This window comes from Somniosus microcephalus, unplaced genomic scaffold, assembly GCF_052327205.1.
Source record: "Somniosus microcephalus isolate GS21.2 unplaced genomic scaffold, FLI_Smic_1.0 unresolved_chr1, whole genome shotgun sequence".
In the NCBI taxonomy this organism is placed as follows: Eukaryota; Metazoa; Chordata; class Chondrichthyes; order Squaliformes; family Somniosidae; genus Somniosus; species Somniosus microcephalus.
Genome location: NW_028225179.1, coordinates 26603625 through 26626157, shown reverse-complemented (window position 1 = coordinate 26626157; position 22533 = coordinate 26603625). Strand labels below are relative to the sequence as shown.

Below are 22533 nucleotides of genomic sequence, written 5' to 3'. Positions count from 1 at the left end.
AGACATTTATGAAAGAGAATGAGTTTTAATCTAAAGTCTGTTCAACTCTTGTACAGCTTTTACAGGAGACACGAAGCTTGTGATGCATCTAGAACGAAACTGAAACTAAACTAAACTGCCTTGCTTGCCTTGGTCACATGACCTCTGCTGGTCAGGCATAAGTAATCAATACCTGCAAACATGCTGATAAGGCATCATAATCAAACAGGCAAATAACATCACTATTTGCTGATATCATTACATCTCCTTTTCTTAAAACAAAAGTATTTTACTTTTAACTAACAACATGTTTTCTTTGTATTAATCTGCATTTTAACTGTAACACTTAATGAACTTACATTATCATTATCATGATCAAGGTTTTTTAACCTTGCTTTGTGTGTTCACATGAAATATGTCAATTCACTAGAACTTGAAGAATGAATAAGATATCATTACTTCCCTCTATAACAATAGTCCTTAAATTTGCTCAATGAGTCTCTCAGGGGGCTTCACGTGTCTTGAGGATTTTCTGATTGATTGTCCTTGAATCTGAGTTGTTGCCTCAGATGATGTGTTCTCAGCTGTGTGATCAGGTTGTTCAACAGTATCAGTCTCTTGACCTGCTGTGGCTGGTCCCATGAGAAGATCTCGACGATTTCTTCTCAGAACAGCACCCTCATCTGTCTGAATGGTGTATGATCTTGGTTGAACTTCACTCAGGACAGTTCCCTTCTGAGTCCATGTGTTTGTTTTGTCTTTGAACCTTACTTGGTCACCAGTGTGTCACATATTTGATTTCTCCATGATAAGAGAAGACAAATTGATGTTCTGTTCCAGACTGTTTAATTTTCGGGCCTTTTCTTACTCTAGATTATTTCCGTTCTCATCTCGTTCGCCTTTTACCACATCAAACCCCAAGCCTGCTCCGTTTACATAGAAACATGGAAGATAGGAGCAGGAGGCGGCCATTCGGCCCCTCGAGCCTGCTCCGCCATTCAATGAGATCATGGCTGATCATCCAAATTCAGTACCCGGTCCCTGCCTTCTCCCCATATCCCTTGATACCTTTAGCTTTAAGAAATATATCTAACTCCTTCTTGAATATATTTAAAGACTTGGCCTCAACCGCCTTCTGTGGTAGAGAATTCCACAGGTTCACCACTCTCTGGGTGAAGAAATTCTTCCTCATCTCTGTCCTAAATGGCTTACCCCTTATCCTTAGACTATGACCCCTGGTTCTGGACTCGCCGACCAGCAGGAACATTCTACCTGCATCTAATTTGTCCAGACCCGTCAGAATTTTATAAGTTTCGATGAGATCCCCACTCATTCTTCTAAACTCCAGCGAGTATAAGCCCAATCGACCCAATCTCTCCTCATACGTCATTTCTGCCATCCCAGGGATCAGCCTTGTGAATCTTCGCTGAACTCCTTCCATGGTAAGAACATCCTTCCTCAGATAAGGCGACCACAACTGCACACAATACTCAAGGTGTGGTCTCACCAAGGCCCTGTCCAACTGCAGCAGGACATCCTTGCTCCTGTACTCAAACCCTTTTGCTATGAAGGCCAACATACCATTTGCCTTCTTCACCGCCTGCTACACCTGCATGCTTACCTTCAGCGACTGGTGCACAAGGACACCCAGGTCTCGTTGCACTTCCCCTTCTCCCAATCTATTGCCATTCAGATAACAGTCTGCCTTTCTGTTTTTGACACCAAAGTGGATAACCTCGCATTTATCCACGTTATATTGCATCTGCCACGCTTCTGCCCAATCACCCAACCTCTGGGATCTCAGAAAACACCATGAATATACAACTGGTGGATTTGACTGCTGTTTTACAATCATAATTCTCCATTTGTGTGTGTGCCCGTGTGTTATAACTATCAATCAGCAGCCTTTCCTTTCCCCACTGTGGAAATGTAAAAGCGATTGTTAATTCAGTACCAGTTTGAGTCTTAGTGAAACAGCAAAGTACTGAATTTTACAAACGCTGCCACTAGTGTAATAAACACACAAAAGCAACAGAGGGGCAAGGAGAATGTGTGAGAAATGATTAGTGGTAACATAATAGGGAACACTAATGCCTTTTATAAACATATAAAGCGTGAAAGAATAGCCCAAGGAAAGGTGGGGCCGATTACTGACCAAAAAGGCAATCATCTTGTGGAAGCAGAGGACATGGCTGAGGTACTAAATTAACACTTTGCCTGCGTATTCACTAAAGGAGAGGATGCTGCCAATCGTACAGTAAAGGAGGAGGTGTTAGAGAAATTGGACAGGATATAAATCGATTAGGACGATGTACTAAATTGGTTGGCAGGGCTCAAAGTAGAAATGTCACCCGCTCTGCCACAATCTTCCAATCCTTGGATATGGGAAAGGTGCCAGAGGACGGGAGGGCTGCAAACGTTACTTCACTGTTCAAAAAAGGAGAGCGCGATGAACCAAATAACTACAGGCGACTCAGCTTAACATCGGTGTTATTTCCGAAACACAATTAACCGTCACTTGGAAGAACATGGGTTTATTAGCGACAGACAAAATGGATTTTATTTAAAGGCAAATCTAACCTGGCTGACTTGAATGAGCCAATGGATGAAATAGGAGAGGGTTGATGAAGGTGGTGCAGTTGATGTTCTGTTTCTGGACTTTCAGAAGGCCTTTGATAAAGTACCTCATAATAGGCTGGTGAACAAAATTGGAGCCACTGATATTAAAGGAGCAGTGGCAGCGTGGATACTAAATTGGTGAAGGGACAGAAAACAGACAGTAGTTGTGAACCGATATTGTTCACACTGGAGGGAAGTTTACTGTGTCCCCAGGGGGCGGGATTAGGACCACTGCTCTTTTGGATTTATTTCAGTGACATGGACTTAGGTATACAGGGCATAGTTTAAAAGTTTGTCGATGACACGAATCTCGGAAAAGTCGTAAACCGTGAGGAGGACAGCAGAAGACTTCAGGAGGAAATAGAGACACTGGTGAAATGGGCAGACACATGGCCGGTGAAGTTTAATGCAGAGAAGTGTGAAATGCTGCATTTTGGAAGGAAGAATGAGGCGATGCAATTTAAACCAACTGGTACAATTTAAAAGGGTTGCAGGAACAGTAAAACTTGGGGGTATAGATACAGAAATCTTTTGACAGTGGCAGGACAGGACGATAAGGCTTTTAGAAACGTATATGGGAGCATTGGCTTTATAAATAGAGGCCCAGGAACATCGGAACAGGAGTAGGCCGCTCATTCACTCCAGCTTGTTCCTCCATTCAATTCGATCATGGCTGAGCTGTATCTTAACTCCATCTCCCCACCTTGGTTCCATATCCCTAAATACCATTGCCTAACACAAATCTATCAATGGCAGTTTGTCATTTTCAATTGACCGAGACTCAACAGCTTCTTGAGGGCGAGTGTTCCAGATTTCCACTACACTGTGTCTGAAGAAATGCTTTGTAACATCACCCCTGAACGGCCTCGCTCTGCGGTTAAGGTTACGTGGACCCCTCGTTCTCTCTGCCCATCCACAGTTCCTAACTTCTAACATCACCCCTGAATGGCCTCGCTCTGCGGTTAAGGTTACGTGGACCCCTCGTTCTCTCTGCCCATCCACAGTTCCTAACTTCTAACATCACCCCTGAACGGCCTCGCTCTGCGGTTAAGGTTACGTGGACCCCTCGTTCTCTCTGCCCATCCACAGTTCCTAACTTCTAACCATTTAGAACATTCTCTGATCGATCCTTTAGGTCCAACGTGAATGAGCTCATTTCTTTCTGAAGTGAGGGGAGTGCGACAAACTCACTCAATCCACTCCAGGAGGGTGGGTTCTCCGGCGTTCTGAATGTTATTTAATATTGGTGTCACGAGTCTAACGCCCTCGAATGTATATGTGGACACGGTGTCAAGATGTAATGAGAGTGGGAGGAGGCTCCCGTGGAGTATAAACACAGCATAGACCACTAGAGCCGAATGGACTGTTTCTCTGCTGCAGTTTCGATGTCAATCTAATCTGCCCCGAACTGTCACAAACTCCAATCTCTGTGACTGTGACCATGGTGTGTAACCCTTCCTTGTCCATCATTCACCTTCCCACAGCATTCGATATAGTCTCATCTGGCATTCTTTTCCATGTCATGGCCTCCATTGTCCATCCCATAAAACTGATCCTCGTGTGCTTCCTGCCCTAGCTCACTGATCGCAGGTCGCAAATCTCCAGCAATGGGTTAACTTTTGTCTTTCTATCCACACCTATACTGTTGGCCAATATTGAACCGATGATGCTGCTTCTGGTGCACAGTAACTGATTACTGTAGCGCCGGAGGCAGATGGGATTGTTTCAATACCTGCTTCTTGGGATTTGCTGGTGCATTGAAATCTCTGTGCCGAGATCGCCTCATCAGGCACCTCCATTGACTAGGCGAGGCTGCATCATAGACCCATAATGTGATACAGCACAGAAGGTCATTCAGCCCATCAGGCACCTCCATTGACTGGGCGAGGCTGCATCATAGACCCATAATATGATACATCACAGGAGGTCATTCAGCCCATCACACCGGTGCTGGCTCTTTGGAAGAGCGATCCCATTATTACCACTGTCCCTCTCTTTCCCCATAGCCCTGTAAATGTTTTCCCTTCAAGTATTTATCCAATTCCCTTTTCAATGTTACCACAGAATCTGCTTCCTCCACCCTTTCAGACAATGCATTCCAGATCACACTAACTCACTGTGTAACACAATGTTACCTCACCACCTTCTCGGGCAATGCATTCCAGATCTCACTAACTCGCTGTGTAACACAATGTTGCCTCACCACCCTTTCGGACAATGCATTCCAGATCTCACTAACTCGCTGTGTAACAATGTTTCCTCACCACCTTCTCGGGCAATGCATTCCAGATCTCACTAACTCGCTGTGTAACAATGTTACCTCACCTCGCCTGTGGCTCTTTTTCCACTCACTTTAAATCTGCGTCGTCTGGTTACTGACCCTTCTGCCAATGGAAACAGTTCCTCCTTATTTACTCATCAAAACCAATCATGAGTTTCAACAGCTCTATAAAATCTTCGTTTAACCAACTCTGCTCTAAAAAGAGAACCAGTCTCTCCCCAGAACTGAAGTCCCTGATCCTTAGTACAATTCTCTCAAATCTCTTCTGCACCATCTCCAAGGCCTTGATATCCTCCCTAAAGTGTGGTGCCCAGAATTGAAAACCAGACTCCAGCTGAGGCCTAACCAGTCTGTTCTAACTGTTGAACATAACTTCCTTGCTCTTATTCGCTATTCCTCCTGTAATAAAGCCAAGGACATGGCTCATGGTGTCAGCACTTGACTAATGAGCACTGTCGGAGGCGAGGACATTCACCACTGCTCCACTAATATTAACAGTGGGGTCACTTTAAGCAGATTGGTGACGCAATATCTTTAGGGGTCTTACAATATCTGGAAACCTCAAATACATAACTGGTTTGATCTGACTGCTGTTTTACAATTATAATTCTCCACATGTGCACGTGTCCCGCTGTGTGTCTAACAAACTCTCAGTCAGCGTCCTTCCCTTTCCCCACTGTGGAAATGTGAAAGCGATTCAGTCCCGGATCAGTAATTTCTGCAAACTTAAGTTGATGTTATTCGCCAGCATTAAGTTATAACCCAATTTGAGACCTTGTAAGATGGAGTTTTCTGCTGTTTGACACACGCAGACTCTGGTATAATAAACACACGACAACAGCAGCACCGTAGGGAATCAAGCTGAATACAGAAAGTACAGAGGAGAAATCAAAAACAAACTAAGAGGGGCACGGAAAAACTGAGGAAAGATTAGTGGGAATAGAATAGGGAACATTAAAATCTTTCTTAAACATGTAAAGCCTCAAAGGAGAGTCAATGGAAAGGTGCGATGATTAAGGACCAAAAGGGCAATCTTCTGGTGGATGCAGTGGGCATGGCTGAGGTACTGAATGAGTACTTTGCATCTGCCTTCACTAAAGAAGAGGATGCTGCCAATGTTACAGTAAAGGAGAGGGTGGTACTGAAATTGGACAGGATATAAATAGACCAAGGGGATGTAGTGAAACAGTTGACAGCGCTCAAAGTGGAAGTGTCATGGTCTGGATGGGATGCATCCTGGGTTACTGAGAGAAGGAAGGCTCTGGCCACAATCTTTGAATCCTCCTTGGATAGGGGAGTGGTGCCACAGGACTGGGGATTTGCAAATGTTACCCCCTTGTTTAAAAACGGAGTGTGTGGTAAACCAATGAACGACAGGCGAATCAGTCTAGTTCAGGATCCTTCTGGAGATAAATCAATGAGAACCTGCTAAGATATCATCTCTCCTTACAGCAGTAATTGACTCCTTGATTAATATTGCAACACCCCCTCCTCTTTTACACCCCCGTCTTGCCTGAAGATTCTATACCCTGGAATGTTGAGCTGCCAGTCCTGCCCCTCCCTCAACCATGTCTCTGTGATAGCAACAATATCATACTCCCATGTGTTCATCAACACCTTGAATTCATCTGCCTTACTCGCAAGACTCCTTGCATTAAAATAAATGCCATCCAGCCTTGCCATACTCCCTTGTGCCGTTACATATTTGCTCGGCCTTCCAGGCGGACCTGTTTTTTCCTCTATATTTGGCTGTGCATCACCCTCTACTGTAGCTCCACTCTGTATCCCATCCCCCTGCCAAGTTAGTTTAAACTCCTAACAGTACTAACAAACCTCCCTGCAAGGATGTTGGTCCCATTCTGGTTCAGGTGCAAACCGTCCGACTTGTACAGGTCCCACCTTCCCCAGAAACAGAGCCAGTGATCAAAGAAACTAAAGCCCTCCCTCCTGCACCAACTCTTTAGCCACGCATTCATCTGCTCTATCCTCCTATTCCTATACTCACTAGCACATGGCACCGGGAGTAATCCAGAGATTACAACCTTTGAGGTCCTGCTTTTTAATCTGCTACCTAGCTCCCTAAATTCTTGTTGCAGGACCTCATCCCGCTTTCTACCCATGACCTTGGTACCAATGTGAACCACGACCTCTGACTGTTCGCCCTCCCCCTTCAGAATGCCCTGCAGCCGTTCAGTGACATCCCTGACCCTGACACCAGGGAGGCAACATACCATCCTGGAGTCACGTCTGCAGCCACAGAAACGTCGATCTGTTCCCCTTACGATAGAATCCCCTATCACTATTGCACTCCCACTCTTTTTCCTCCCCTCCTGTGCAGCTGAGCCACTCGTAGTGCCACGGACTTGGCTCTTGCTGCATTCCCAAGAAAGCATCTCCCCCAGCAGTATCCAAAACGGAAAATCTGTTGGCGAGGGAGATGGACCCTGCACTACCTTCCTACTTCTTTTACTCTGTCTGGCGGTCACCCATTCCGTCTGACCACCTCATTAGACGAGCTATGAAGATCTCAGCTTCGCGGATGCTCCAGTGACTCCAGCCGCAGCTCCAGCTCAGAAACGTGGATTTCGAGTAGCTGCAGCTGGAGACACTTCCTGCACACATGTTCGCCCTGGACACCGAAAGTGTCCCCGACTTCTCATAGCACAGGAGGAGCACTCCACACTGCCGAGCTGCCCTGCCATGTCCTACCCTTAATTTACTCCCTTTAAAGAATATTAAATACACTAGGGACCTTACTTCCCTTTAAACACTACTTACGCTAGAGACCTTACTTTTACTTTAACGACTGGACTGTAGAAATACTCACCAGGTCCTACTTCCCAATCAGCTCCTTCCCTGGTTGCGACGTCACTTTAGTGGTTTTGCAGTTGTAGTTTGACTGCTCCCGCTCTCAGACTCTTTCCTGCAGTCCTGTGACGCGTCTCCTCGATTTTGCTGCACTTTTGGAATTCGCCGGACTTGTATCTGCCTCCTCACTGCTGCTGACTCCTCGCAGGTCCGCGCTGTCCTCAGCCTCACGCTGTATTTATGCCTCCTCGCTGCTGCTGCCGACTCCTCGCAGGTCCGCGCTGTCCTCGGCCTCCCGCTGTATTTATGCCTCCTCGCTGCTGCTGCTGACTCCTCGCAGGTCCGCGCTGTCCTCGGCCTCACGCTGTATTTATGCCTCCTCGCTGCTGCTGCCGACTCCTCGCAGGTCCGCGCTGTCCTCGGCCTCCCGCTGTATTTATGCCTCCTCGCTGCTGCTGCCGACTCCTCGCAGGTCCGCGCTATCCTCGGCCTCCCGCTGTATTTATGCCTCCTCGCTGCTGCTGCCGCCAACTCCTCGCAGGTTCTCTTTAGAGCAGAAAAATGTTAATTGGGAGATTTAATAGAGGTGTTCAAAATCATGAAGGTGTTTCCATAGAGTAAATAAGGAGCAACTGTACCCACTGACAGAAGGGTCGGTAAACAGAGGAGACGGATTTAATGTAATTGACAAAATGCCAGAGGGGAGGTAAGATAAGATTGTTTTTAGGCATCGTGTTATGATCTGGAAAGCAATGTCTGAATGAGTGATGGGAGCAGAGGCAATCGTAACTTTTAAACCTGAATTAGTGAAACACACGAAGGGGAGAACATTAGCAGTGCTCTGGGCACAGAGCAGGGGAGTGGGACACATTGGTCTGCTCTTTCAAAGAGCCGGTACAGGCCCGCTGGGCCCAATGGCCTCATTCTGTGCTGTCTGGTCCCAAGTTTCTATAGTATCAACCTCGAACTTTGTTCCTGAGTGAGTAATAAACGATAAATGTACCTGAATGTTATTTACAGAAGCAGACCTTTAGCGTGTGAAATTGCATTGGGAAGTTTAATTCTGTTAACCAGCAAACGATGACCAAAAATTGATAAAAAAGGGAGAAAAAATCGACTGAGTATACCAGCAAGAAACATTTAAAAATTGTAGGAGCTTCTGAAAGTGAGTAAACATGAAGAGTAGCAAAAGTAAGCATTGGTCCCTTAGAGGCTGAGACAGGAGAAATTACAATGGGAAATGAGGAAATGGCAGATTTTAAACAAATATTTTGTATCTGTCTTCACAGTAGAAAACACAAATAACGCATCAAAAATAGCAGGGAACCAAGGGACTAATGAAAGGACTGACATCAATTACTTTAAGTTCCTTCGAGAAAAAAAGTACTTGAGAAACTAATGGGACTAAAAGCCGACAAATCCCCTGGACCTGACGGCCTACATCCTAGGGTTCTACAAGAGGTGGCTGAAGAGAGAGTGGATGCATTGGTTGTGATCTTCCAAAATCCCCTAGATTCTGGAACAGTCCCAGCGGATTAGAAGGTAGAAAAAGTAACCCCGCTATTCTAGAAAGGGGGAAGAGAGAAAGCAGGGAACTACAGGCCAGTGAGCCTGGCGTCAGGAAAATGCTGGAATCCATTATTAAGGGAGGGGTAAGAGGGCTCTTAGAAAATCACAATATGATCAGGCGGAGTCAACATGGTTTTATGAAAGAGAAATCATGCTATTAGTGTTTTTTGAGGATGCAACTAGCCGGATAGATAATGGGGAACTGGTGGATGTAAAATATTTGGATTGCCAAAAGGCATTTGATAAGGTGCCACATAAAAGGTTGCTGTGCAAGATAAGCACTCATGGGGTGAGGGTAATATATTAGCTACAAGGACAGGTTGGAGAAGCTGGATTTGTTTTCATTAGAGCAAAGGAGGTTGAGGGGTGATTTGATAGAGGTGAACAAGATTATGACGGGTTTGGATAGACTAGACAGGGAAAGGCTGTTCCCACTAATGGATGGTACGAGGACTAGGGGACACAGATTTAAGGTTTTGGGCAAGAGGTACAGGGGGGGGGGGATGTGAGTGAAAACTTTTTACGCAGCGAGTGGTGAGGACCTGGAACTCGCTGCCGATGGAAGTGGTGGAAGCGGAGACACTCGATGTTTTCAAGGGGAGACTGGATAGGCACTTGATGGAAATAAACTTGCAGGGCTACGGGGATAGAGCGGGGGAATGGGACTGACTGGATTGCTCTACAGAGAGCCGGCACGGACTCGATGGGCCGAATGGCCTCCTTCTGTGCCGTTATGACTATTAGCATTGATAGAGGATTGGTTAACTGACAGAAAACAGAGAGTAGGGATAAACAGGACATTTACAGCTTGGCAGGCTAGTGGGGTGCCACAAGGATCAGTGCTGGGGCCTCTGCTATTTACAATCTATATTACTGACTTAGATGAAGGGACCGAGTGCAATGGATCCAAGTTTGCTGCTGATACAAAGCTAGGTGGGAAAGTAAGCTATGGGGACACAGAGCCTGCAAAGGGATATGGGCAGTCCAAGTGTGCGGGCAATAAGGTGACAGATGGAATATAATGTGGGGAAATGTGTGCGTATTCACTTTAGTAGGAAGAACAGAAAAACAGAACCTTTTTTAAATGGTGAAAAATTATTAAATGTTGGTGTTCAGAGAGATTTAGGTGTTCTCGTACAGGAGACAAAGTTAGCAAGCAGGTACCGCGAGCAATTGGGCAGGCAGATGGCATGTTGGCCTTTATTACAAGGGGGTTGGAATACAACAGTGAGGAAGTCTTGCTACAATTGGACAGGGCTTTGGTGAGACAACACCTGGAGTACCGGGCACAGTTTGGTCTCACATCGATAAAGGATGGGATAAAGACAGGAGGGAGAAATGATCTTAGCTCCAAAAATAAAGTAAATAAATCAGTTTGGGTGGAGCCAAGAAACAGCAAGGGGCAGAAAACATTGGTTGGAGGTGTTTATAGGCCCCCAAACTGTAGTTGTAATGTAGGGCGGCGTATAATTCAGGGAACTAGAGGTACATGTAGCAAGGGTAATATATTAATCATGGGGGATTTTAAGCTATGTATAGATTGGGAAAACCAAATCTGCAGTAATAGTGTGGGGACATCATCTGAGTCAATGGGGCTCTCTCTGACCTTTCTCCCCAGTCCATCTCCAGGGCCAGTGTGTATCTGAGTCAATGGGACTCTCTCTGACCTTTCTCCCCAGTCTATCTCCAGGACCAGTGTGTATCTGAGTCAATGGGACTCTCTCTGACCTTTCTCCCCAGTCCATCTCCAGGACCAGTGAGTATCTGAGTCAATGGGACTCTCTCTGACCTTTCTCCCCAGTCCATCTCCAGGACCAGTGTGTATCTGAGTCAATGGGACTCTCTGACCTTTCTCCCCAGTCTATCTCCAGGACCAGTGTGTATCTGAGTCAATGGGACTCTCTCTGACCTTTCTCCCCAGTCCATCTCCAGGACCAGTGTGTATCTGAGTCAATGGGACTCTCTCTGACCTTTCTCCCCAGTCCATCTCCAGGACCAGTGTGTATCTGAGTCAATGGGACTCTCTCTGACCTTTCTCCCCAGTCCATCTCTAGGACCAGTGTGTATCTGAGTCACTGGGACTCTCTCTGACCTTTCTCCCCAGTCCATCTCCAGGACCAGTGTGTATCCGAGTCAATGGGACTCCCTCTTACCTTTTTTCCCCGGTCGATCTCTGGAAGCTCTTTGAATCGGAAGGGTTCTCTCCGGTTGGTGCTCTCACAATCCTGTGTTGGCTCACTTGCTGTCGCTCCTCAGTCTACAATCCCTGTTTACTCTCAGCTGTGAACCTTTCTCAATCACTCAGTCTTTCACCGGGAGATCTAATTATGGCAGGACTGAAAATAACAACATGAATAGTGTGAAGTAATGTAATGTAGACTTTTCTTCTGCTTAACAAAAATAACAGTTTGGGTCCGAGCGCTTGTGTCTGATTTTTGTCCCTTTTCGCAGATCCACGCCGTGCCCGCCAGGGCTTCCAGCAAATCACACTGCCTGATCTCACTGGGCCCATCCTCCCCGGGTTACACACTGCCTGATCTCACTGGGCCCATCCTCCCCGGGTTACACACTGTCTGATCTCACTGGGCCCATCCTCCCCGGGTTACACACTGTCTGATCTCACTGGGCCCATCCTCCCCGGGTTACACACTGTCTGATCTCACTGGGCCCATCCTCCCCGGGTTACACACTGTCTGATCTCACTGGGCCCATCCTCCCCGGGTTACACACTGTCTGATCTCACTGGGCCCATCCTCCCCGGGTTACACACTGTCTGATCACACTGGGTCCATCCTCCCCGGGTTACACACTGTCTGATCTCACTGGGTCCATCCTCCCCGGGTTACACACTGTCTGATCTCACTGGGCCCATCCTCCCCGGGTTACACACTGTCTGATCTCACTGGGCCCATCCTCCCCGGGTTACACACTGTCTGATCTCACTGGGCCCATCCTCCCCGGGTTACACACTGTCTGATCTCACTGGGCCCATCCTCCCCAGGTTACACACTGTCTGATCTCACTGGGCCCCACACTCCGACCCAAGATTGCCTGAGAGAGGCCGGCGCTGCTGTAAATGCCGGAGATTCTCCGATCCACACTCACCGCACCATCCGCCGCTCCTCGGTCCCGCCGCCATTTTATCTCCTTCCTCAAACCGGAGCCTCATCCGAGGACTGCGAGCAGCACCGAGCATGCGCACTGCGGCCACGCAGCCCGCGCTTAAAGTTCCTCACTGAGTCCGTCTCTTCTATTGGCTGCGACTCGTAGATTGACAGCTGCGCTCACCAATCGCAGCCCGCAACGCCTCGGGGCCCCGCCCACTGTGTTAAAAGGCCGCCGCCAGCTCCGGGGTCATGTGACTCCTGATCGGCCGTTCAACCGCCTCAGCGCGCGGGTGAGGTCATAGCCCCGCCCACCCGCGAGCCCTTGTTGCCCAAGGTGCCGGCCGACTGCGGGGGTGGGGGGGGAAGGGGGAGGGGTGGGGGGGGAAGGGGGAGGGGTGGGGGGGGAAGGGGGGGGCGGACTCCTCTCTAACTCTGTTCTCCAACTGCTCCTCCCTGCTCCAGGCTGCGGCTTTTATAGCAGCCGCCGGCCCCGCCCAGCCCAGCCGAGCCGCGCCTTCTGATTGGCTGGAAACCCGGCAAATCTCCGCCTCTGATTGGCGCGTTTTTCAATCCGCACCAACCTCGGACACCAACGAAAAAGGCGGCTTATAGAATAAGAGGTCGTCTGTGAATCACACTCGTTATTGTTAAAGTGATGGCCCTCTGTGGGACTAAATATTAACCAGTTATTAAAATCATTGCATCTGTGGATTGAATAATAATCATTATTGTTTAAATCATTGCATCTGTGGGATTTGAATAATAATCATTATTGTCTAAATTATTGCATCTGTGGGATTGAATAATGATCATTATTGTTTAAATTATTGCATCTGTGGGATTGAATAATAATCATTATTGTTTAAATTATTGCATCTGTGGGATTGAATAATAATCATTATTGTTTAAATTATTGCATCTGTGGGATTGAATAATAATCATTATTGTCTAAATTATTGCATCTGTGGGATTGAATAATAATCATTATTGTTTAAATTATTGCATCTGTGGGATTGAATAATAATCATTATTGTTCAAATTATTGCATCTGTGGGATTGAATAATAATCGTTAAAATTATGGTATCTGGGACTGAATAATTAAAACTATGGCATTTGTGAGACTAAATAATAATCATTACTGCTAAAGATTGTCATCTGTGGGATTGAATAATCATTTCAATTAAAATTATAGCGTCTGTGGGACTGAATAATCATTAAAATGGCATCTGTGAGACTGAATAATTCATTATTAAATTTGAATTATGGCAAATTGATCCTTTAAAATGACTGGTTCCTGAATTGACAGATTTAATTTCATTTGAGCTTTTCAGCGACCCGCTTATAAATGAGTGCTTTGTACAAAACAGGGCAGTGACAATGCATCATTTTGTTATATATTTGTTAAATTTCAATCTATTTTAAATTAACGATATACTGTATTACAAAAACACACCAGCAAAACCTGAACATACGACAAAAAAATGAAAGTGAGGGTCAAATAAAGAAAGGATGATAAAACATTTTTAAAAAGAGTTTCATTCTTTATGCTGTCCATATTTCAAATGTCATTAGTCAAATGAAAATAAATAGTCCCTTCTGGATCTCGTGAGTGGCTCTGAAAAGAGCCTTTGGGTTGAGTTTTTAAGGTGGGAGGAATGAGAGGCTTTATTTGCAGCTGGTGTATTTGGTGACTGCTTTCGTCCCCTGAGAGACGGCGTGCTTGGCCAGTTCCCCCGGGCAGCAGGAGGCGGACGGCGGTCTGGATCTCCCGGCCGGGAGGAGATGGTCTGGCGTTTGGTGTAAAGGATCAGGCGGGAGGCCTCGCAGGACTCTGAGTGATTGATAGGGAATAAGGCGGACGTCAACCCTTTATATCAGAGGGGAGAAGAAACTCTCCCGGTTTACCCTTACTGAAGTGCCAAACAACGGTCTGAATCCAAGAGGTTAAGGCTTATAACTCAAGGCTTTTATTAAGTAAGGACATAACATAATATTAACACAGGGCAACCATCATTCATCACCGACCCAGCCCTTATGAGTACAACCCAGCTCTTATAAGTAAGACTCACACCAATCCAGAGGGGCCGGGCTAGGGAAGAGCATTAGTGATTACACCTGTAAAACATTCCAGACATTAACAAGTACAACACAACAGCCAATACAAATGCCAGAACACAAATGCCAGAACACAGAGTTATTTCATCACATTCACCCCCTGCTATAGATTCAGTCTGTCAGGTGGTCTAATAGTCCTCTGGGAATGACGTAACTCTTGCTGAGGCTCCTCCCAGGGTACTAACTCCGGTTCATTCAAAGTCCCAGAATGATCAGTGTTTTCCACACTGAGAGCTTGTGTCTCTAAAGGTCCAATACCATGATTAAAAACTCTACTCTCAGAGTCAAACTCTTTTTGAGCTCCAGCAGGTGCAAGATCTTTAATAGAGACCGTATCCTCTCGCCCATCCAGATATTGAATGTACGCATACTGGGGATTAGCATGGAGGAGTTGTACTTCCTCCACCAGTGGATCAGTCTTGTGGCCTCTCACATGTCTGCGCAACAGCACAGGGCCCGTGGTCGTCAACCATGTGGGTAACGATACTCCATTAGCAGCTTTTCTTGGAAAGCTAAACATCCTTTCATGAGGGGTGGCATTCGTCGCTGTACACATAAGAGACCTTATGGAATGCAGCACGTCTGGCAGGACATCCTGCCAGCAAGTGGTCGGCAGGCCTCGCGACTTCAGAGGCAGTACGATAGCCTTCCACACTGTCGCATTTTCTTTCTCGACCTGCCCATTACCACGACGGTTATAGCTGGTAGTTCTACTCGTTGCAATCCCTTTCGATAGCAAAAACTGTCGCAATTCTTCGCTCATAAAGGAAGAACCCCTATCACTATGTATATAGTTAGGCATGCCAAACAAAGAAAACAGTTGGCAGAGGCATTTAATTACAACAGCACTGGTCACATCCGGACAGGGGATAACAAAAGGGAACCGAGAGTACTCGTCTATAATATTAAGAAAATAGACATTACAGTCACTCGATGGAAGGGGACCTTTAAAATCGAGACTCAAACGCTCAAGTGGTCGAGTTGCTTTAATAAGATGAGCTGGCTTGGGCGGCTTATAGAAGCGGGGTTTGCATTCAGCACAAACACGACAGGTTCTGGTCATTGTCCGGACCTCCTCAATAGAGTAGTGTAGATTGTGAGACTTAATGAAGTGGTTCATTCTGGTAACCCCAGGGTGGCAGAGTGCGTCGTGGAGACTTTGAAGCTTATCTATACCTAGACTAGCACATACTCCTCGTGACAAAGCATCCGATGGCTCATTGAATACTCCAGGCCTGTACTGAATATCATAGTCATATGTTGACAGTTCTATTCGCCATCTTAAAATCTTATCATTTTTGATCTTACCTCTCTACTTAGTATTGAACATAAAGGCCACAGATCGCTGGTCAGTAATGAGCGTAAAACGTCGGCCAGTGAGATAATGCCTCCAATACCTGACTGCTTCAATAATTGCCTGTGCCTCCTTTTCCACTGAAGAATGTCGAACTTCTGGTCCTTGCAATGTATGAGAGAAGAAAGCTACTGGTCTACCAGCTTGGTTAAGAGTTGCTGCCAACGCAAAATCAGATGCATCACTTTCCACTTGAAAAGGGATCTTCTCATCCACGGCACATACCACTGCCTTCTCAATGTCCCATTTGATATTAAAAAAAGCCTCCTGAGCTTCCACCGACAGCGGAAAAGACGTCGACTTAATAAGAGGTCGGACTTTATCTGAGTAGTTAGCCACCCACTGGGCATAGTACGAGAAGAGTCCCAGACACCTTCTTAAAGCTGTTACAGTGTGAGGTAAAGGTAATTCCTTAAGTGGGCGTTGTGGCGTACCGATCACAGAAAAGACACAATCCGCTTTTCGGTCCGTAGACTATAAATCAGGCGTCATGCCTTTAAGAAGGATCACACCTTTAAGAAACTCGATCTGCAACATAGTTAAGCCCAGAGCGGGGGAGGAGCAGTCGAAGCTGTGGACTGATGAAAGGCAGTCGGACTTGGTGTAGTCTCTGACGCCAGTTTTGTGTTCAAAATGCAGTCTCAACAATTAAACCTTTTCTGTTGAACCCCCCCGAGTTCAGTATTTTTTGCTAGGAGTACGTAGACTCCTACATTGGTGACCCCGATGCTCAGGACGACTCCTAAGCGTAACCATGGCTGACACAAACGCAGTTTCTGTGAAGCTGCCGGAGTTCTGGGAGAACCTAGCCACCGCCTGGTTCCTTCAAGCCGAATCGCAATTCCGACTCCGCGGCATCACCGCTGACGCAACGATGTACGACTACCTCCTCACCTCCCTGGGCAGCTCCACAATCACGAAAGTCTGGACAACACTACAAAACCCTTCGGAGGAAGGCAAGTACGCACATCTCAAGGCCGCGCTCCTTAAAAAATTCACAGCCTCCCAATTTTTGCGCAACTGCCACCTCCTCGACCTCCCGGGCCTCGGTGACTCCACGGCGTCAGACTTGCTCTCACACATGCTTGCTCTGACCGACGAGAAACCGCCCGGCTCCCTCTTCCGCATGCTCTTTATCCGCCAACTACCTCCCAGCATCCGCCCGGCGATTGTGGCGTCCAGCCTCACGGACCTCGAGGCCCTGGCCGATGAAGCCGATAAGCTCCTGTTCGCTGGCTCCAACCACGCCGTCACCCCCGACCTGGCCTCCGCAGCGTCGGCGCGTGCTCCACCCTCTATCGTGTGGCCACACAGCTCGGCCACGAGGCCCCCACGTCCCCCAAGCCCTCCGACCCAGGGCTACTGCTACTTCCATACCCGGTTCGGCACACGGGCACGCCGCTGCAGCCATCCCTGCACGTTTCCTACCGGACTACACGATGGCCATGGGGCAAGCAGGCGCACTGCTGTACGTTACGGACAGCGCCTCTGGACGCCGTTTCCTATGCGACACGGGCACGCAGCGCAGCATCATCCCCGCGCCCGCCCGCGAGATCCAGCGAGGCGGCCACGGCCCTGCGCTGGCTGTCGCCAATGGCACCGACATCCGGACGTACGGCACCCGCACCGTCACCATCGACCTCGCAGGCCGCCGCTACCACTGGGAGTTTATCACCGCCAAGGTGCTCTCCCAGCTCCTCGGTGCGGATTCCTTGTGCGCCCATGGCCTGTTGGTCGACATGCCTCGGCGCCGCTTCGTGGACATGAACACCATGTCACCTATCCTGGGCGCTATGGCCCCCTCCCAACCCGCCGAAATGGCGTGGCAGTGCCGCGCCCACTCAACGGACGACTACTCAGCACTCCTGGCTGAGTTCCCAGCCCTCACCAACACGACCTTCTCCGCGAAAGTTGCTAAGCACGGGGTAGAACACTTCATCCCCACCACAGGCACACCGGTGTATGCCCACGCCCGCAGGCTGTACCCGGCCAAGCTGGAGATCGCGCGGGCTGAGTTCGCCACAATGGAACCGCTCGGCATCATCTGCCACTCCAACAGCCCCTGGGCCTCCCCACTCCACATCTTCACCAAACCCGATGGGGGATGGCGCCCCTGCGGGGACTACTGGCACCTAAATGACGCCACCACGCCGGATCGGTACCCCATACCGCACAGTCAAGACTTCTTGGCTAGACTGGCCGGCCGCTCAGTCTTCTCCAAAGTCGGCCTGGTGCGTGGTTACCATCAGGTGCAAGTCCACCCCACGGATGTTCCCAAAACAGCCATAATCACCCCTTTTGGGCTACTGGAGTTCCTCCGAATGCCCTTCAGCCTCAGAAACGCGGCCCAGGCCATCCAGCGGCTCATGGACTCGGTCCTCCGGGACCTGAAGTTCCTCTTTGTCTACCTGGATGACATCCTGGTAGCTAGTTCCTCCAAGCAGGAACACATCGAGCACCTCCGCACCCTGTTCCAGCGGTCAGTGAGCACGGGCTCATCATCAGCCCAGCCAAGTGCCAATTCGGCCTCAGCAGGATCGAATTCCTCGGCCACCACATCACGCAGGACAGAGCCATTCCCCTGCCCGCCAAGGTGCAAGCCGTCCAGCAGTTCCCCTGGCCCACCACCATCAAAGGCCTCCAGGAGTTCTTGGGGATGATCAACTTTTACAACCGCTTCATTCCCGGAGCGGCCTCCCTCATGCGGCCCCTATACGAAGCCCTCCAGGGTAAGAAAGACAGAATGGCGATCGAGTGGTCGGCAGACATGTTGACCGCTTTCGACTCGACCAAAAAGGCACTCGTCGATGCCATCATGCTCGCTCACCCACAGCCCAACACCAGGGTGGCCCTCACCATGGACGCCTCCGACCACGCGGTCGGAGCTGTGGACTGATGAAAGGCAGTCGGACTTGGTGTAGTCTCTGACGCCATTTTTGTGTTCAACATGCAGTCTCAACAATTAAACCTTTTCTGTTGAACCTCTCCGAGTTCAGTATTTTTTGCTAGGAGTACGTAGACTCCTACAGCGTAATCTTTCAGGATCCGGCCCAATTACCCCATTCTCCACAACGCAACCAAGAATACACAAACGTGTAGTATTGAAGGTACACTTGTTTTCGTTGTAGGTCAGGTTTAACCTCTTTGCAGTCTCTAGGAACTTCACAAGATTTTGATCATGCTCCCATTGGTCGCTCCCACAGATAGTAACATTGTCCAGGTGCGGGAATGTTGCTTCCAATGCATATTCATCCACCATACGATCCATCTCCCGTTGGAAGATGGATACCCCATTCGTCACTCCAAAGGGCACCCTAAGGAATTGGTACAGGTGCCCATTAGCTTCGAAGGCCGTATAAGGTCGGTCTTCTATTTTAATGGGGAGTTGATGGTAGGCAGACTTTAAATCAATGGTGGAGAACACGCGGTACTGAGCTATCTGGTTCACCATCTCAGAAATACGAGGCAAAGGATAGGCGTCTAATTGGGTATACAAGTTTATAGTCTGGCTATAATCGACCACAAGTCTTTTCTTTTCATTAGTTTTAACCACCACCACCTGGGCACACCACGGGCTATTACTGTGTTTGATGATTCCCTCCCATTGAAGCCTTTCCACTTCCTCTTTTATAAATTTTTTATCTTCTGAACTATACCGTCGACTCTTAGTCGCTATAGGTCTACAATTAGGAGCAAGGTTCATGAACAAAGAAGGCGGACTTATTTTTAAAGTAGAAAGGCCGCAGACTGTGAGCGGAGGCTGGGATACACCATACTTAAGGGTGACGCTCTCATGCTGACACTGGAAGTCCAAGCCTAAAATTAAGTTCACACACAACTGAGGTAATATGAGGAGTTTAAAGTCCTTATACTCCGTATCCTTAACGGTCAATGTGACTTTACAATATCCAGTTACCTCCGAAGTAAGGGACTTAGACGCCATCACGATTTCACTTCGAGTAGGATACACCTTCAATGAACAGGAGTTAACAAGGTTGGGGTGTATAAAACTTTCAGTACTGCCACAGTCTATCAAACACCCAGTAGGACGACCATTAATCTTGATGTCCATCATAGATTTCAACAAGGAACTCGGTATGGGCTGGTCAACCGTAACCGAGGCAACAGCAGAGAAAACATCGGGTACAGGATTACCCTTACACACTTTACTAAAATGTCCCCGTTTCTTACATTTAAAACAGGTAGCCTCTCTGGCTGGGCATCTTTGCCTGGGATGTTTAGATTGGCCACAAAAATAACACTTAGACCCATGGGGTACAGCCGCAACAATAGGATTAAGTGGAGGCTCCTTTGGTGTTATGGATGCCTGCATACTCGGAGCACACGAGGCTGAAAGAGACGCATGGGCTGATGCATACACTTCTAAATTCTTCTGGGCTACCTCTAATGATCGAGCAGTAGCGACGACCGTTTTTAAAACTAACGAGTCATTCTCGAGAAGTCTCTGTCTAATATAATTAGATCGGAGACCAGATATGAAAGAATCACGGATGGCTTCTTCCTGATACACTATGGCAGAGACAGCCTTGTAGTTGCAATCCTTAGCCAAAGCCTTAAGGTCCTGCAGGAAATCGTCCAGAGATTCCTCGGGTAATTGCCTGCGAGTAGACAAAAGATACCTGGCGTATACTTCGTTGACCGACTTAAGGTACTGGGCTTTAAGGGCTGCCAGGGCCTCTTCATAAGTAGTGATATCTTCAATTATGAAGTAAGTTTGATGACTTACCAAGTTGGTTAAAAGACCCAACTTGTTAACCGTCGGATCAGTGAATGATGCGATGACGTGTTCAAAACATCGAAGCCAATGCGTAAATTTCTTCGACGCATCTGCCGAATGGGGATCGATATCCAAACGCTCTGGTTTCAATAATCGATCCATCTTCCAAAAGTCGTTACTTAATAAATTTGAAGTGCCGAACAATGGTCTGAATCCAAGAGGTTAAGGCTTAAAACTCAAGACTTTTATTAAGTAAGAACAGAACATAATATTAACACAGGGCAACCATCATTCATCACCGACCCAGCCCTTATGAGTAAAACCCAGCTCTTATAAGTAAGACTCCCACCAATCCAAAGAATCCAAAGGGGCACTCTTTTGGTTGAACCAAACATAAACAAATAGACTGTAACTAATAAAACTTTAAATAAACCTTAACAAATCAAATTAAAATTTGGTTGTCCAAATCAATTATGCACTCCAGTCCCCGCGGCGCCCACCGGTCGTGGAAATACTCGAGCGTGCCGGCGGACACCGCGGGCTCCATCTCCAGGGCCACCCGGGCGCGAACATGGCCGCGGAAGAGAGGCAGGCAATCCGGCTGGATGACCCCCTCGACCGCCTGCTGCCAAGACCAATTGATGGCTTTTTTAGCCAGGCCCAGGAGCAGACCCACGAGGAGGTCCTCCAACCTGCCCGCTCCCCTCCATACCGGGTGACCATAGATCAAGAGCGTGGGACTGAAGTGGAACCAAAAATCGAGGAGCAGCCCCTTCAAGTAATGGAAGAGGGGCTGCAACCTCTCACACTCCGTATATATATGAAAAACGGACTCCTCCAGGCCGCAGAAAAAACAGGCGGCCTGGGAGTCCGTGAACCTATTAAAAAATATATTGCACGGGACTTCTCCGTGCAACACCCTCCAGGCCAAGTCCCCAATAGAACAAGGGAGGACTCCCGCATAGAGAGCCCTCCATTGGGGACCTCCACCTCCGCTGGAAGGCAAGATGGCACACCAAGGCGTGTCCAGACGGCAGGCGAAGATGGCAAAGTGGAGAGTGTGCAGGAGCAGCCGTACAGGAAACACCTCCGTGTGGAATGAAAAGGCATGGAGGGTATTTCCTCGAGACGGCTCAAGTTGTGAGGCATCGGTTCCCGAGGGGAGTTTCGGGGCTGGGTGCCGATGAGGAATTCCGTCCGAACGGGGGAAAGCTCGGACAGGATTGCCTCACGTGCTTGAGCCGCCTCGATACACCTTGTGGCGCCGGGGCGCAGTGTCGCTTTCATCGACTCGATGGCTTTGGCCGCGAGCTGGACGTTGGCCAAAGACATGCGCCGCGCCAACTCCTCTGGCGCCATCCAGCCCGCTCCTCCACCATCGAGCAGGTCCCCGCCTCTGGTCACCTTGCCAGGCACAGCCCTGCCCTCCGCCAGCCGCCTGAACCCACGGTCGTGGAGGTGCGGATTCCTGAGCAGCAGCTCCCGAAGGACAGCCGCCATTCCTGACGGGGGAGAGCTCCGCCTGGAAGCAACGTAGTTCCAAACCCATAGCAGTTCCTGGTAAAAGACAGGCAGCTCCTGCAGGCTGGCACGCGTGCTGCCCACTTTCACAAACAGGAGCTGCATGTCGTAATTGAGGCCGTGCAGCTGGCGGAAAAAAGACGTCGCCAGCGCACACCATCTCAGAGGATTCTCGATGTACAGGTATCTCTGCAGCGTCTGAAGAAGGAAAGTCGCAGCCTGGGTGCGAAGGCACACCAGCGCCTGACCGCCCTCCCTAAGCGGGAGACTCAGAACCGCGGCAGAGACCCAGTGCTTCCTTTTGTCCCAGAAGAATTCGATGAGCTTCTTCTGCATCTTGGCGACAAACGCAGGGGGAGGGATCAAAGTGACCAACCGGTACCACAACATGGCGGCCACCAGCTGGTTTATGACCAGCGCTCGACCCCTGTAGGACAACAC

The 22533-nt window shown here is 48.4% G+C and overlaps 1 long non-coding RNA gene across 1 annotated transcript in view; it reads right to left on the bottom strand.

Moving 5' to 3' along the window:
- Positions 1-12537, bottom strand: part of LOC147094412 (uncharacterized) — a 25734-nt gene extending 13197 nt beyond the window's left edge. Inside the window, exons 1-3 of the long non-coding RNA XR_015074740.1 lie at positions 12362-12537; positions 11410-11592; positions 7707-8233 (exon numbers count right to left, since the gene is read on the bottom strand). This is a non-coding gene — a long non-coding RNA (uncharacterized LOC147094412). The remainder of the gene's footprint in view (positions 1-7706; positions 8234-11409; positions 11593-12361) is intronic.
- Between the last annotated feature and the right edge of the window lie 9996 nt (positions 12538-22533).